The sequence below is a fragment of the Mchenga conophoros genome, linkage group LG16, assembly GCF_057382185.1.
Source record: "Mchenga conophoros isolate Kocher_MC1m ecotype Shallow Benthic linkage group LG16, M_conophoros_male_GT1.1, whole genome shotgun sequence".
Classification (NCBI taxonomy): Eukaryota; Metazoa; Chordata; class Actinopteri; order Cichliformes; family Cichlidae; genus Mchenga; species Mchenga conophoros.
In genome coordinates, this window is record NC_140541.1 from 33,601,982 (window position 1) to 33,620,650 (window position 18,669).

The following is an 18,669-nucleotide window of genomic DNA, read 5'->3' on the forward strand; positions in this document are numbered from 1 at the left end:
AGCTACTGTGTGTGCAAACCTGGTAAAGACCTATAGTAAACGTTTGACCTCTGTTATTGCCAACAAAGGTTATGTTACAAAGTATTGAGTTGTATTTTTGTTATTGACCAAATACTTATTTTCCACCCTGATTTACGAATAAATTCTTTACAAATCCTACCATGTGGATTCATGGATTTTTTTTTTCACATTCTGTCTCTCACAGTTGAAGTGTACCTCTGGTGCAAATTACTGACCTCTGTCATCATTTTAGGTGGGGGAACTTGCACAATCGGTGGCTGACTAAATACTTTTTTGCCCCACTGTAACAAACAGCCTGAATGAGAAGTTTAGAGGCATCAGAGAATCGGATTCCCAATCAATACTGTAACATGACTCACACAAATATAAGACCACTTATGTGATTATCAAGCAATCATTTAGTCATTTTATTTTTCAAAAGGGAGACATCTGCTGTAAAATTATCTCTTGAAATCACATCATGAGCTAAATTGGAAGGGGAATTCTTTTTTTCTTCCTGTTTCAGAGTTTTATTTTGACAACCCTGGAAATACATTTTCATATTAGTAATTGAGCCATTACACCACAGCTCACTGTTGTCATTAATGAGCACTGTTCCTTCCTTGTATTTGAAAATCCAATTTTGAAAGCTGAGTGATGTCATGAGATAAAACTGATATGCAAATAACGATAATTACATTTGTGCATGAGGCAGGTCGGCTCGGAGGACATTTTATAATGTGTGGTCATGCAGTGGTCAGACAAATACAAGAATGACGCCAGTGCAAACAAGCGTAAGAGAACGCAAAGAAATACTGCCTGCTCTAAAGGGAAATACCATTGAACCTAAAATATATATTATTCTGACTCTGATCAACTCTTGAAACTAAGCTACAGTACACAAAGACCTATCAACACGTGAAATCTAAAATGATTTTATACAAAGTAAATTGGATAAGATGTGAGACTGAAAGGGAGATTTTTAGTAAATTACAGCGTATTTTCCAGTTCAGAACAAAAAAATAATAATACTGAAATAAAGGAAACTAAAGGGTATTTAGATTTGAAATAAAACAACAGAGCCATTCAGACATCATCTCACAGAGATTAGTAAGTGATCTAACAGTTATTAGCACTCAGTGAAAAAAAAATTCTTCAGATTAAATCAGTCATTTCCTCAGACGCAGGTATCTAGAAAACATAATCTGATATCGCCAATTTAATTGTTCTGACGTGTCTTTATTTTGGAAAAAGTGAGGCTTCTACTGAAAACTGGCCACATGGGCTGAACACCAACATAGCCCTAACACACACATTCAACAATTGTGTGTGTTGCTCTTTTGCACAGCTGGAAACAGAAGCATTTGATCTGATGAGGGAACATGTTTTGCCTTTTGTTGCCGCTCAGTGTGGACAAAACTGAGAAAAGAATTACGACTGTCTTATGGCTCTCTTACAGATAATACGTTTTGGATTTATGTCATTAGGGTATCAGGAGTTCACTGGGAGTGGGAAAAGACCTCCCAGAAACATAACACCAGAATTATTTGATGATATTACTGGAAAGTTAAAATGATTGTTTCACTCATTAGAAATCCCTCCCATATTTATTTGATTATGTCATCATTCTGTCAACAGAAAATTAACACTGACACTTGAGATAATTTGATGCTCAAGCCATTATGTTTGGGAGCGGGTGTGGATTTATGACAAAACAAATGACAAAGAATGCTTTGAAAAGCAAATAAAAGCTTTTAATATGAATGTGCAAAGTTTCACGTTACAGCTTCACTAAAAACTCAACCCAGAATCTTCAGATTCGTCTCTGACCCCAAGGCCAAATCTGCTCAAAACCTCTAATGGGAACAGACTTCAGTGAAAAATGTAATCAGCTAATACGTTCCCGTTTAAGCTGTTGATGGTGAGTCTCTGAGTGTCATTTCTTTCTCTCATAATGTCCAAACTATGATCACTGTTGGGACTAACATCCAAATCCTCAAATTTAAAACCCAATACATTTCCTAATGAATAAACTTCCAAATAGACACGTAAGTATTTGTATGAAAATCTTTAGAGGAGGACACATTTCATGCGTTCATTTCTGAAAACGCCATGCATGTTTTGGCAAGCAGACAGACTTTGAACAATCATGTCAGTGACACAAAACAGTCTTTCAATCATAAAGGCTCTGCATAGGGCTTTCGTTCATGTCTTACACGAACACTGAAGCTTGCTAGTATGCTGGTACCTTCATTCGACACGACAATCTAAATCTACTCCAACAATATTTACACAAGTCTTATCTGCTAGGCTGCCCTCTTTAAACAGATTATAGTGTAGTTTGGAGCTTTACAACTTCTGTAGTCGTGCTTCTCTACAAAAGATGGCTCTATGGAAATGTAGCAGACACCAAAAATCTTTCAGCTGTTGAGTCTGTCTAGTTATTTTCACCTGAGATGTGTGGATAGATAAGCACGCTGTAGCTTAAAGTCAAGTACCTTTCTGTTAAAACTGTAAGAGAAAGTCACATGGGAACATGCTCGGTATGCTCAGCTGCCTTCCAGAAACCAAGTGTTAAGGTAGAGCCAAGGAAGTGCCAAAGAAAGGGCAGTCTAACTTTAGAGCAGGTGAAAGAAATTTAGCCTGGCAGGACAGTCCTCTGTAGGAGTCACACGGTTCAGAGCTTGAGGACTGCCAGCAGACCATGTCTGGAACTGAGGAAGAGCTGGTCTTAGAGAGCCCATCTCAAAAGGTCAGGATCAATTGGATAATTTCTCAGCTTGTATTCAGAATGACTCAACGTGTGTCAGTGCAGATCTGCAATTATTTTGTCTTGTACACAAGAATAAAACCTTCACTAAAGCCAAGATCTTGTTTTCCATTCAAAAAAAACAAAACAAAAAACTGCCACAGAGACTAAACTATGTGCTAAAATCAAAGTAGACAGTCCTAAGTTTTTAATAACCTCGGGGCAAAAAGTTAACATTAATGGAAGATAATTGAAATAAGCCTGCTTAAGCCCCCTTTGGTGGTATTGGCAGAACAAGAGAAATTCATTTAGTTCTTGGGGGAACGTGTGGAGTCGGGTGTTAACCTTTTGGCATAGAAATCAAAACCACCATCATAATGAGAAATTGATTAGATTGTAAAAGCGGTCTGTGTAGGATGCTGAGACATGCTCTTTGGTAACCTTATAAAAGCTTTTATTACTTCAAGTTTTTCAGTTCCCACACAGATGTTCTGCATGGCCACAGATACATAGGGAGCACGTTTCATGCAAAAACACACAAAACTCACAACCCACACGTAGAATAGGACAAATCAAAGCACATAAAGAGTTTAAAGAAAGCTTTAAAAAAAAAAACGAAATCTTGCATGCTCTGGCATTTTGTAGGAGGATGTATCCAGTGAGAGTAATTAAAACATGATCTCAAAGGTTCTAGCAAATGCTCCACATCTAAATCCAAACCCACACATTTCTGATTAATAAAAATCACTTTAATGTGCAGTCTAGAGTCCAGCTTGGATAAGGCAAAACACATTAATGCAAGTTGTAAATGCAGACACACTACATGTACACACTGTCATAGGAATGCGACTGCACCGGCCAGACCTGGAGGTGATCTGACTCACAATGTGAGCAGATCTCAGCTGTTGGGTTTATTAATACCAGGCGACCCCGTCTTTTAAAACTTATTCCCATTCAACTAAACTCCACATTCCTACAGTTCAAAAGAAGAACAAAGTCAGCATAAGGAGGCAGATGGCTTGGCAGAGGCATAACTCCCAAGTGCTTTAACTGAAACTACAATTTTGAGGTGCTTATGTTTTACTTTTATGCCACTTTATTTCACAGTAAATGTTGCTGGATTCATTTTAGCTATTGTCATGTTCAGACTTCCTGGTGACTAGACAAAGCTACAACATGTGTACATATAAATACACCAACACAATACCACACCAGAAACATAAGACATGATTACAAAAACCTTACATAACAGTATTTAAAAAGTAGCATCTCACTGCTCAGAACACATAAGGACTGTCCGAATGACAACCAATACCAATATCAATATATTCTCCCATCTTTATGTTGCACCACAGCATCAGAAACAGACCAATGGAAACAGTGAATACCAATTTACTGATAGGGATATCGAACTCGACCATAGCAGTTAAATCTACCACATTAAATTATTGCTAACATATCAGCAGGTATCAGCCAATGATCATTCTGATTTATTACCATTACAACTTTTGATCATTTATGGCTCAGTCACACTAGAGTAAAAATAGGACAGCAAAGTCCTTCTGACAGATTACAATCTATCTGGTTCAGTCTGTCTTTTTATGTGTCTCTTTGCAAGGGCCTCAGCTTAACTGTTTGCCTACATAAAGCAAGGTACCAAGCTTCTGTCATTTGAGAGTTACATTTCTGTCCTGCAGCAGCTTTAATTCTTCTTGAACATTACTAGTAACTAAGAAAACAATGTAACAATTAGATTAAATACAATAAAATGGCTTGTTTTATAAGTTAAATGTATCCCCCCTTTCTACAAAGCTCGGGGCTATGGTTAATGATGAGTGGACCCTCTGAGCACTTACCTTCATGGCTGAGTCATGTCTGTGTTGTAGTGCATCTAATCTGAACATTTTTCATTTATCGTTGATTTGTCTTTTTATTTATTGTGATACAGTTCAACCTTTGTTTTGTCCAGTTTTCACAGTGCCTGAAGCTTAGCCCGCTGCTGTCATTCTGTTGTGTTTGGATTCTTGCATCAGAGCAAATGATCCTGCGCGCGCGCGCGCACACACACACACACACACACACACACACACACACACACACACACACACACACACACACACACACACACACACACACACACACACACACACACACACACACACGGGATTTGTGGCCATGGACATTTTTGTTAATATTTAGCTTTAGCTGCTTTCCATTTAAACTCAACTGTCTGCTTTGGTAAGCATACTGGAATAGAAAGTCTTCCATCAGGTCATCTTATCAAATTTAATCTTCCCCACTGTATTTTCACATTGGCAACTCTTCATGTCCCTGACATGTCTGAGTGTCCACATTCGTGCTCGCACCACTGTTTCATTGTTGTATGTTTGTTGGCGAAGGACTCTGCTGTGTCTATGTGTTTGTAGGGCTTTGAGAAGAGTGTAAACAGGCACGTAGTAGTAGTGACCACCCTGCAGTGATGATATTGGTTATTGTCAATGTCACAAAGGGAACAGGATCATCAGACTGTTCTGCAGATCACCCAACCCTAGAAGCTACTGGTTATGCTCAGGCAAAACTAGCACACATATCAATGAGATTCACAACCTCACGTGCTACTTCTCTGAGAGATGAATGAATGGATAAATTAGGTTATGAGCATGTGTTGTTTATCCAAATATAATGTAATATGTGCTGCATTAGTCACACAAATAAGATTTTACAGTGTTTCTGCAGACAAGCACGTTGACACATTTAAGAGCAAAACCACTCGCGGCCACTCACGCACACCAACTGAAATTAAAACAAATGGCTCATTTACAAAGTCCTAAAAGGTATGCTTTCACCATCTCTCATGCAAAGTAGCCATGTGAATTAAAACGGAGCTGGCATGACTGTTGCCTTCTTACGAGAAAATCAACAAACTCAAGCTCTGGTTTAAATCTGAGGGCTGGCAGGGCACTCGGTCGTCTCCTCCTCCTCCTCGACTGCATGTTCACTGCTCGCCTCATGAAGTTTGGTCATGGCGCTTGTTTTCTTAGTGCTGCAGCGGTGCTGGCACAGTGCACTCGCTGTGCCCTTGTGTTCCTGCTGCCCTCTTCCCTTACCGTCCTCCACTTACTTGATCCGTTTTGCCAGAGGTGTCTTTCTTCGTTAAGAGTAAATGCCCTCAGAAACCGTAACACACACAGCTGGCCTCTCCAACCTCCCGTGAACCCCTCACTGCATGTTAGGATACGGGGCTTGTGTCTGCCGGCTGTCCCTGTGCCAATCTACAATGTGGCTGGCTGTGCAGTGGTGTGCTTTGCGGTGGACCACGCCTATGTAGCCTGATTTACACTCGTTTCTTCCTGGGCAGCCACGAGACAGCAGCCAGCTTCTGGAGGGACCAACGGCGGCTTCAGCTAAGGGGCCAAGCCCGGGACCCATTTGGTTTTGGTTTCCTTTCGCCTGCCACTGTGCCACACCTAGCATGAGTTGGGCTAAATGAAACCAGTGTGTAGATTCGGAGACCGGCTTAAAGTGAAACCAATAAAAGGCGAGGCTGTACAAACGACTCCACAGCTACTCGCAGGTCATATGTCTGTTTGTCTGTCAATTTATTCATGTTGTACCCGACCCGCCCTGTCTCTAACTCAGTTATGCATAAATTCTTTATGCACGCTATCGCACTTAAGCATCGAGTACCAGGAGCCACGGTCCATGGGCAGACGCTAGCATTCATTCCTTTCCTCGCATTTTACATCTCCACTATATGCAGAAACCTACACATTCATTCCAGTGTACCTTCATTTTTCCATGTGTCAGCTCCCAGAGAGAGGAGAGGCCCATCTGTTGTGGCCATTTTTGTTGAATGTCTCTAGACTCTCGAGCTCAGTTCAAAGTACAAACGACCGTGTCAGCTTGTTAGACGTCTCAATCTTCTTTGGAATGACAGGGACGCTCTATGAGACGGTAATTAAGACAAGCCGTGTTTGACAAGCTGAATTCAACAGCAGTTTGCACACAAAAAAACAAAAAACAAAAAACAGTTCAGCTTGGCTTAAGTGCAGTTTACACAAGTGCCTGGGGGCATAAAGCTTGCAACCAAACCAAGCACTTAGAATATTTTCTGTTTTACTGTTATATTATCATTTATATTTACATATACACTGTTCACAGAAAACACACTACAGATACATCAAACTTTATCAAGCCCAAGGTAACATATTTTCCATTCCCTGGCCAGCTTAAAAAGGACATGTTAGCATCCAGCTCCTCATCGTTGGGGTCCATTAGTAGCTTGTACTGGTCTTTGTTTAGCCCCTCACTTCATCCTCTGTCTAAAACAAGCAGTTTTAGCTCATCCCTCTTTAAGGTCTTCCCATTAAGCCAACTCTCTTCTGACTGGATGCACTGCATAATCACAAGGTTTAAGTACAAATGTATTCAAACAATACTCAACACATATGGTTAGACTAGACAGAAGTCCGAATTCCTCACACGGATTACCTGCACATACACCAACCTAAATATTTGAACCTTTGGTCATGTCTAACCCTACCATCCTTTACCATGATGACAAATAAAAACTTTATTTTAACCATTTAATGAACTACTAAAACTGTTGCCAATTTGTTTTCTCATTACAAAACCTATACTTTGTTTCAGCATACTTTATTGACGATGGACAAACTGGAAAGAAATATGATATGTGTAAAACTGATTACAGCTCTGTAAGGTGGCATGATTTACTGCAAGTATATAAATACAAAAATTCAAGCTTATGAAAACATCTGCTGTAAGCCTTCGGTTTATATTAATCCCAAAAATAAACAATGTGATATTGTAAAGGTTAAAAATGTACCTCCTCCCATTCTGATTGCAACAGCTGGCAATATTTCTGCTCCTTTTAGGTTTGCCTTCTGGCACTGAAGGACGTTTTAAGAGTTCCACTATGCATTCCAAGGACTGCTTGATCATTTTATGACCTGCGGGTTAAAAAAAAAAAGCCTCAAAGCCAAAAACAATCCCCCTCATCTTTTTCATGTGGCATGTTGATTCTTTCTGCTAATTGATAACCAGCCAGCACATCGAGACTCGAATGGGGGTACTTTTATGAATGGTATGATGCTTTTACAACTACATTGGCATAACTAATAATGCAAAAAGAAACTGTCAACTACAATCAGAGGCGCTACAGTTAATATCTTTAAAAACTGATGGGAGGGATGATGGGATAATGATTAATGACGTTTGGTGTGCGTGCTTCAGTAGATACTCAATGCCATATACAATGCCAACACGCACACGCAAGCCCAAATACAAGTTGCAAGGAGCACACACAGAGATTTGAGAGTTTCGATGGAACTGCATGACAGACAGTTGAAACCGGCCCCAAACTTTTCCAAGAAATGTATTAATTTGGGTAAGAATGGTGCTGCAAGGTACAGGAGGCCTATTAATCACTGCGTGGTCCAAAGGGATAATCCTCAGAAAATTGTGCTCACAATAACATTATAGGCTGCAGACAGGAAGATACTGCCAGCACCGGAAACGTGCTCGTCATCTCTGAGCATGAAGTAAGGAGAGCCTTCAAGAGAGTGAACACCAGGAAAGCAGCAGGACCAGACGGCATCCCAGGTCGTATCCTAAGAGACTGCGCATACCAGCTAGCTCCTGTGTTCACTGAGATATTCAACATCTCTTTATCTCAGTCGGTGATCCCCACATGCTTCAAAGAGTCCATCATTGTTCCTGTCCCGAAGAAACCCCACCCTGCTTCTCTCAATGACTATCGCCCTGTAGCCCTCACCTCAGTAGTGATGAAGTGCTTTGAACGCCTGGTCAGAGACTTCATCATTTCTTCACTACCAGACACACTGGACCCACTACAGTTTGCTTACCGTCCAAATCGTTCCACAGACGATGCCATCTCTCATCTCCTCCACACATCACTCACTCACTTGGACACTAGAAGGGGGAATTATGTTAAAATGCTCTTCATAGACTACAGCTCTGCATTTAACACCATAATTCCCTCCACACTCACCACCAAGCTGGAGCATCTGGGACTCAGCTCATCTATGTGTCAGTGGATCTCCAACTTCCTAACTGGCAGACCACAGGCAGTAAGGATGGGCGGACATGTCTCAGCCTCCACCACTCTCAGCACTGGAGCCCCCCAGGGGTGTGTTCTGAGCCCCCTGCTGTACTCTTTGTACACATATGACTGTGTGGCCACTACCAGCTCCACCACCATCATCAAGTTTGCTGACGACACCGTCGTGGTGGGCCTGATCTCTGATAACAACGAGACGGCCTACCTGAAGGAGATTAGGAATCTGGAGAACTGGTGCCAGAGGAACAACCTCCTTCTAAACGTCAGTAAGACAAAGGAGCTGATAGTGGACTTCAGCACTAAGCAGGAGAGGAACTACCAGACCCCCGTCATCAACGAGTGCCCAGTGGAGAGAGTGGACAGCTTCAAATACCTCGGCGTTCACATCACGCAGGACCTGTCATGGTCCTGTCACATCAACACCGTGGTGAAAAAGGCCCGACAGCGTCTCTACCACCTCAGACGCTTGAGAGACTTCCAACTGCCCTCCAAGGTGCTCAGGAACTTTTACTCGTGCACCATAGAGAGCATCCTGGCGGGAAACATCTTAACCTGGTTCGGGAACAGCACCATGCAGGACAGACGAGCTCTACAGAGGGTTGTGCGGTCAGCTGAGCGCACCATCCGCTCCGAGCTCCCTGACCTGCACTCAATCTACAGCAGGCGGTGCTGGACCAAGGCCAGGAAGATCGTGAAGGACCTCAGCCATCCCAACAACAGACTGTTCTCTCTGCTGAGGTCAGGAAAGCGATTCCGCTCCCTGAAGACCAACACAGAGAGACTGAGGAGGAGCTTCTTCCCGCAGGCGATACGGTCTCTCAATCACACCACCACACAGTACTGACCCACACATACAGTTCTTACACACACACTGGACTTTCTGGACTTTGGTTTTGCACAACACTGGTCACTATATTCTTCATTTCCGGTTAATACTTGTACAGCTGCTGTTATTGTGTATATATTTATTTATATTTAGATTTCTTCATACATTCTTATATAGTTCTATATTGTGTATTGTGTATTTTGTTGTACAGTTATTTTATTTTCAACTTTAATTTATATATTTATCTTTATCTTATTCTTCCCAGTTAAATTTACCCTTCATTCTAATTTGTGTTGTACAGTTATTTCATTTTTAACCTTAATTTATATTTTATTCCTTCCTAGTTAAATTTACCCTTTTTAATTTTTCATATTTATTTCCTATCTTATTCATAGCCTTTTCCTTTTTTGTTCTCTTTAGGTCACGAGCAGTTGTCCAAGCATTTCACTACATATCGTACTGTGTATGACTGTGTACGTGACAAATAAAATTTGAATTTGAATTTGAATTTAGGAAGGCATCACTCTGTGTGTGAAGGCTTGTGTAAAATTTGCTCTGACTTTGAATCTCTCCAACAGTCAAATAATAACAGAACTATGACAATGAGCTAAAGCAAACAAGAAACCCAACACAGCAGTCTTTACAGGAGCGAAGAGGGTGCTGTTAGGTTAAAAATTCAGAGCCCTACCCACAAGTTTAGGCCCTAATCACACTACCAAGACACTTGTCAACAACCCCCACGTCAACTACCCGTGGAGAAAAGAAATGCATTCCCTGATAAGTAGCTTCACTGAAAAGTGTGACACAAAAGAGAAATGTGGACTGTTTATTATGTGAATGTGAAAATGTTTCAGTTTGCACTGCAGATTTTCTAGGTTTTACAGTTGCTCTATGAGTAGTTGATTAGTGTTTGCAGAAAAGCACAGGTTAACAATCTGCTAGTGACTAAAGAAATCACAAAGAGATTTCACCTAGCTACAGCCAGCAACCTCTAGTAACCAGTCACCAACCAGTCAGGGAATAGACAATTTTCCATTGCGACCAGTGACTCCCATATGATTGCCAACTGGTCTCTTGAAGTGTGTGATTTGGAGCTGAAGGAGTCTCTTTATATGAAGTGATAATATCAAATATTTCATCTTTTCAGTTTTGCATAAATTTTCTTGTTTTTCTTTTCAGCATGGCCCTTTCATTTGACTCCCAGTATGACTGTGGCTAAATTAGTAAGTTCATATTTATTTTTCAAGGGAATTATAGTTAAAGCGCAAAGAAAGCCACATCAATGAAAAGATTTGGTTTTCCTGCACTTGAATCCACAATTATTTCAAAATCAATTAATAATCATGTTGCTTTTCATGATCATGATTTTCCCTTTTTTGACCAGCCCCTCCAGAGAACCCATCACCTTTTTGCCCTATGCATTCACACTTGAATGATTGTACAGGGTGGGTCAGTTATATGGATACACCGTAATAACATGGGAATGGTTGGTGATATTAAAGTCCTGTTTGTGACACATTAGTATATGTGAGGGGGCAAACTCCTCAAGATGGGTGGTGACCATGGTGACCATGGTGACCATTTAGAAGTCGGCCATCTTGGATACAACTTTTGTTTTTTCCATAGGAAGAGGGCCATGTGACACATCAAACTTATTGGTAATGTCACAAGAAAAACAATGGTGTGCTTGGTTTCAACGTAAATGTATTCTTTCATGAGTTATTTACAAGTTTCTGACCACTTATAAAATGTGTTCAATGTGCTGCCCATTGTGTTGGATTGTCAATGCAACCCTCTTCTCCCACTCTTCACACACTGATAACAACACCGCAGGAGAAATGCCAGCACAGGCATCCAGTATCGTAGTTTCAGGTGCTGCACATCTCGTATCTTCACACCATAGACAATTGCCTTCAGATGACCCCAAAGATAAAAGTCTAAGGGGGTCAGATCGGGAGACTTTGGGGGCCATTCAACTGGCCCACGACGACCAATCCACTTTCCAGGAAACTGTTCATCTAGGAATGCTCAGACCTGGCACCCATAATGTGGTGGTGGACCATCTTGCTGAAAAATCTCAGGGAACGTGCCAGCTTCAGTGCATAAAGAGGGAAACACATCATGTAGCAATTTCAAATATCCAGTGGCCTTGAGGTTTCCATTGATGAAGAATGGACCCACTATCGTTGTACCCCATATACCACACCAAACCATCACTTTTGTTGTTCCAACAGTCTTGGAGGGATCCATCCAATGTGGGTTAGTGTCAGACCAATAGCGGTGGTTTTGTTTGTTAACTTCACCATTCACATAAAAGTTTGCCTCATCACTGAACAAAATCTTCTGCGTGAACTGAGGGTCCTGTTCCAATTTTTGTTTTGCCCATTCTGCGCACCGATATGGGTCATCCTCGTTGAGATGCTGCAGTAGCTGGAGTTTGTAAGGGTGCCATTTGTGAGTAGCTAATATCCGCCGAAGGGATGTTCGACTAATGCCACTCTCCAGAGACATGCGGCGAGTGCTACGCTGTGGGCTCTTGCTGAATGAAGCTAGGACAGCCACTGATGTTTCTTCACTAGTGACAGTTTTCTTGCATCCACATTTTGGCAAATCCAACACTGAACCAGTTTCACGAAACTTAGCAAGCAGTTTGCTGACTGTAGCATGGGAGATGGGTGGTCTCGTAGGGCGTCTCGCATTGAAATCTGCTGCAATGACCCTGTTACTACGTTCACCAGATATCAACGCAATTTCGATCCGCTCCTCACGTGTTAACCTCTTTGAATGGCTGTGAACAAAGAGAAACTTGTAAATAACTCATGAAAGAATACATTTACGTTGAAACCAAGCACACCATTGTTTTTCTTGTGACATTACCAATAAGTTTGATGTGTCACATGGCCCTCTTCCTATTGAAAAAACAAAAGTTGTATCCAAGATGGCCGACTTCTAAATGGCCACCATGGTCACCACCCATCTTGAGGAGTTTGCCCCCTCACATATACTAATGTGCCACAAACAGGACTTTAATATCACCAACCATTCCCATGTTATTACGGTGTATCCATATAAATGGCCCACCATGTAGATGTAGACTTATGACATGCTAACGTTGTCTTGCAGAGTTTTTTCATTTTTATGGAGTGTTTTTTTTTTTCCAAATCTTTTGAAGTTTGTACTAGTCGTAGGGTTTGCAGCAAAAAAAAAAAGCATGACATGTTTAATCTCACCCACGCAGTCCGATATCAGTCTAATATCTGGTAGTTTACATGTTGTTCCTGCATTTTTGTTGCTTAATGGAATTTGACAAACAGCCTCTCAGTGAATGACTGCCTGCTTCTGACAGTATTATCTTGCATACCATTAAGCATCTGGAAGAACAAAATAAAGCATATTTATCCACTTGATAGAACACAAGCAGATTCTGCAGTAATGAAATCTGGAACACAAGTTACTGTGTGTTCTAAGGTGCTCAACTAACGTTTTAATATAAAACCAATATCATTTGCTCCAACTTATTATATCTGAGCTTTAATAAAGTCTTCCACATAAGTGCCATCACTTCAGACCCCAGCACTGTTTTTTCACAGTATAGGCAAGAAGCAATTCCACCTCTTTCCACTTGCTGAGATAAAAAAAAAAAAAAACAGTGTGGGAAGCTTGAGAGAAATAAATCAGAAAGAACATTTGCAGTACTAATGGCTTATCATCAAGACACAATAAAACTTACCTGTGTGATTTGAGTGGGTGGAGGTGTACGGTATATGCTTTGTGCACATCCGTGCTCCGATCTATATCTCATGTGTTTGATCTTTCATGCCTGTTTTTGTGTGTGCATGTGTGCAAAAGCAAATCATGATAAGAGATCATCTCAGCCATGTGTGCAACAAAACAAAGTTGCTGGCAGTTTAGTTTGTACTTCTGTGTGCAGTTGTGTGTGTGCGTGCGTGTGTGCATATCAGCTCTTCTGTGCACATCAGGTAAGAAGTGACATGACTGCTTTCAGTGGGGTTTTGAGTTAATCTGTAGTCTGACAGCTTCTGTCATCCCCCAGCTGTTATGACCACGGCACATTTATCACAGACAGTTCTGCTGCTCTTGGGCATAGTTAGGGAATGTGATGCTTTTGTGGATTTTTTTTTTTTTTTGGGGGGGGGGGGGGGGATTTGAAGGAAACAGGGAATTATTGTTCTCATGATTCAGCAAGTCAACTTTATATTGCTCTCTGCATCAGTTGTATTTAGATCTTTTCCCTATAAAAGAATTTAGGAAAAAAATAGAGGACTGATGGCCTGTGAAAAACTAAGTACAGGTTACTGTTTCCATAGTAATTAAGAGAGTAAGTCGCAGCCAAGTGCTGCTAATAAAATGCATGTGGTTAATTCATCATCAGCAAGCATACACATCTCTATAAAAGCAGAACTTTAAGTTGCTGATCTAGTGCATTCAGGCAAGTGTTAACATAATGTAACATTTTTCCCAGGAGCTGATGGCCCAGTAATTTCACCTGAGGTCAGACTGTGCAATGACCTGAGAAACTGCAAGGCAGTTTCACAAACTGTGGGCCTGAAAAGAAGCTACAGTGGCAATCGGGCGTGTATATGTATATATAAAAATTCTATTAATAAAATCAAGATCAAAATGCTATGATGTCCTTTGAACCTGCGCCGAGGGGATTCCCATAGTGAAACACCGAGCGAAGTTAGAAAAAGAACCTGTTTATCAATACTCTATATTTCTGCTACTGTAATAGTAGAGCTGGGCGATAGAACGATAACGATATGTATTGCGAAATAACTTTTCCTTGATAGAAAAGTTAAACTATTGCGATAGGCCTCGTCTCTCTTGTCCTCTTAAAAAAAAAAAAAAAGAACAACAGCCAATCCAAATTAAGTAGCGCAGAGCCGAACCAATCACAGCCGCAGCGTCACGTGACGTGACTTGTTATGTGCCGCACATGTGTATTTGTTTGGGAAGCAGCCAGCCGCTGTGCCGCCCGGTAATGGAGGAAATGAGTGCGCCGACTAGAGAAAGATCAACCGAGCGTAACCAAAGGTTACCAAAGAGAAAACAGATGATGGTTCCAACGTCGGAGAGATTGTCGAACGGAAGAGCCATAGAAGTTCCGTAGTGTGAAGGTATTTCGGCTATTTCAAGTCTGACAAAAACAGAGTAGCGCGTACTGTAAATGTGCCGAAAGCAAGTCTGGAAATACAATAAAGCGGTGCATGCTCAATCTCTGACTGGAAGCGCTAATTCGTCATTCGGCTTTTGTCAGACTAAAGTAACTGTTTGAAAAGCTAAGCTATACAACAAGGAGACATTGAGAATTTCCTTTTAGTTCTCACTTTATTTGATATTGACAAAAGTTAGTCAATTTTGTCTGATGACAAGTTACAAAACAAACAGATTTATTTTTAGAATTAATATTTTGTTTCTAAGTGGAACTGACAATTTAGTAGCCTGTTTTGTTTGTTCTATTTTGAAACTTAAACGCTTCAGCGGCTGCCTTTTATGTAGTTTGCCATATTTGCCTTTATTTAGCTGAAAAAGTCTCATGTTCCTTAAGTACATCTACCCTGTTGAACTTATTATGGGAAATAAATATTTAAATAAAAACAAGCTGCTGATTATTTCACATTTTACTTGTGAGCAACGGCACATTTAAAATCTTACAAATATAGTTATTTGGCTTATATCGTGATAGATATCGTTATCGCCTGAAATGAAAAAAAAAAAACATATCGTGATATGAAAAAATCTTATATCGCCCAGCTCTATGCAATAGTTAAATTTAGCTGGTGTGCAAATGTCTCTAATCCTAGTCTTTGAATCAAGGGCTTGAAATCACTGGATCAGATCTCCATATTTCTTAGACTGTTGTCAACTGAGTGGCCGGGTGACAGCAGTCACCACTGCTTGTTCTATTCAGGGTGTACGTGACTACATGTATTTTATTTGGAAAGCTACTACTAAATTATGCAATATCCTGTAGTATATAAAGTAATTACAATAATTTCCTCCCTGGCTGGTAAAACTCTTATCTACTGGCATTTATTTAAAAAACAAAAAACAAAATGAGCAGCGAATGAGCCACAGGATGCTTTCAGATTGCCTCCAAGTAAACAGTGACGACAACAGGATCGTATGAAGATAGACAACTGTCTTACTACACAATCACATTTTTCCAAACCTCGCAATCTTTTCTTTTTAGATAAGCCTTCCTTAAAGGGAACATCTAAGTTCAGTCTGTTGCTGTTATGTAGTTACATAAATCCTTCCACGGACTGCTTTTTTTGAGTCAGCAAAAGCCGGTCATATTAAAAGCCCCTGCTCTGTGACCCTTTGTGAAGCCACCGTCTTGGCCGCCAGCCCAGCACACAAAACATAGAAGGGAAAGTGCTCGTCTTAAGGAGGAAAGCACAGCACAGAAGGTATGTTGTGCTTGAGTGCCATGCCATTGGAACAGAGGAGTTTGATTCTAAAAATATCTACCTCCCACCACACTCACACTCCCAACACGCAATGCAGCCTTTGCACTGGAAGACCTAACAGCTTGATGGCAATTACTGCAAAATTGCTCTTATTTTCTCCAAGTCTTCATAATTTCCAGTCAACTTTCATCAGTTCATGTGTGTTTGTGAGTGAACCGGCAGAGGAAACGGGTAACGCCTTGTCGCTATTTAAAGCCCGGACTATTCCAGGTAGGCCCTGAAACTTTTCTTACTCTACCATGCCAAACATTTACCAAAAGTCTCTGCCTGACACCTGTGACCAAGTCATGCAAAAGCAATTACTGAAAACCAAACACAGACATTTCATGTGTAAGGCCCATCCCAAACCCATCAGTTATGCGGGACTAAGCAGTAAAACCATTACAAGACGATTAAAATTCACTCAGAGTAAATCACGTTTTTTCCCTTTAACTTACATTGGTTAGCAATGATGGAGTAGACACCAAAAAGCCTCCATGTGTGTGCTTAGTCTTCACAGACCACAGGGCTGACCACAGGCTCTGATGGATATCATCTATGGAAATCACTGTTCACCACCATCGTTACATCTCAGATAACTCTTTCTGGCAAAACTGAAATGGATGCGTGTGACAGTGGTTTGACCCCATCCAGGTGGTTTGTATTTGGAGGAAAGTCTATTTATAGGCCTGTTAAATACAAGCCAGGTGTTGTCATAAAGCCCGGGCAAAGCTGGTTGGTTCTCTGGTGTCATGAGTGGCATAAATAGAATACACAACTGAGACGTGGTTAGCAAAGGCAGCTGGGAAGAACATGTATGCGGTCTAGTGTAGTCAGGCTATCTAAGCTACAAATCAACTCATGAAAATTAGAATGAAAATATTTGACTACAGGGTAAATAAAAGGCCTGCGGCTGGTAGAAGAATAGCTACATTTACATGGCGCGTGGTATAATGATTCTAATCGCATTAAAAACCAAACACAAGATTAAAAAAATGCTCCATATAAACACCTAAATCTGAATAAACAGCTGGAATTTCAATGCAACGGAGTAAATGTTTTCAAAAACAGATTAAAAGAAGAATTCTACCACACAAGAGCTTTAATGTGATTCACTGCTGGCTGCATTGCCCCTTGCTCTGCATTCATGCATCCCATCTTGGCCTAAAATGCGTGGGGATGTATGCTTCTTTGCTTTCCAAGACTGCTGGCTTCCAAGCTCAACTACTCTGTGAAGAGTTTGTTTTCAACGTAAAATCTTATATGTTGTGCTTTTCCTTTTGAGGGTGCTAATATGAACCCTGGGCAAAGTTTTAATAATGTGTTATAATGTGGTAGTTGGTGCTGTTCCCTCATAGCAAGACGTTTTTTAGTTGAGGATGCCTTCTTTATGGAGTTTCAATGTTCTCCCAATGCATGGGGGGGCTCTTTTCAGGCACTTTGGCTTCTTCTCTTTGCTTGTTAGGTTAATTAGAGAGTCTAAATTGCCCCCGACTCCCCACCTTGGTTGCCTCTTGCAATTAATCAGCACAAAGGTGGTTTAAAGGGAGAGGGGCCATAAAGGATAGGAGCTAAAACAGCTTTGTTCAGACAGAATGAACTGAAGGACTGAAAAACAAGGATTATTTTGAACCATGAGTCATGCAAAGCATTTAACACTGTTCTGATTGAATGTGTTGTGACATTTAAACACAAGACTAGAATAAAATCACATCCCATGTAAACAGCTGACCTGAATTCTTTAGTCGGCAGGAAGCCGTTTGTATATTTTTAAGTTCCATCTTGTCTTTAGCTATTCAAAATTGCATGTGACCCACAAGGGTACACATAACAAAAACTGTGGTTAAGAAATGGCTGCTCACTGGGAACATGGCAACAAAGCTGCATTTTTGTATGAAAGGTGCATTACAAATCAGATGTATTTTTATTATTCCAAGTTAAAAGCTGCCAAGTTAGAGTTTTACAAAGCCTACTTTAAACAGACCGAGTCCTGGCTAACTTTGATCCAAGGAAATAAAGGCAATGCCTTGCTGACCACAGATGCCATCCACTTGGCTGTCCTCTGGCAAAAATCTTTCCCAACTCACAAAGTCTTCCAACCCACAGAGATCTGCCTGCTTCCATTCTCCACTCCATCACTTTGAATCTGATCCTTCGAAGCCCGATTCAAAGTGCGTATTGGTCAGTAGTCTGGGTTTTGGTCCACCACAATCAAACACAATCCCTCTCCTGCTGGTGTTTTGCCCCAGTGGCAGACAGGAACAGGAAAAAGGAGACAAAATGTTAAAATGTTAAAAATGAAATGTGAAAAAAGATGCTTATGTTCGCTCCAAGTCAAGATTTCCTGTTCAGTCGCACAGGAACACATCTTGGAGCTGGAAGTTTCTGCACATGCAAATTCTTTGGATTGTTTTCTTTTAAGAACCGTGCGCCTTATCCCTGCTCACGATGGCAGATAATCCACGTTGTGTTTTCACAGTGCTGTTCTTACATTTTTTTGTTTTTCCTCTGAAGTTTAGAC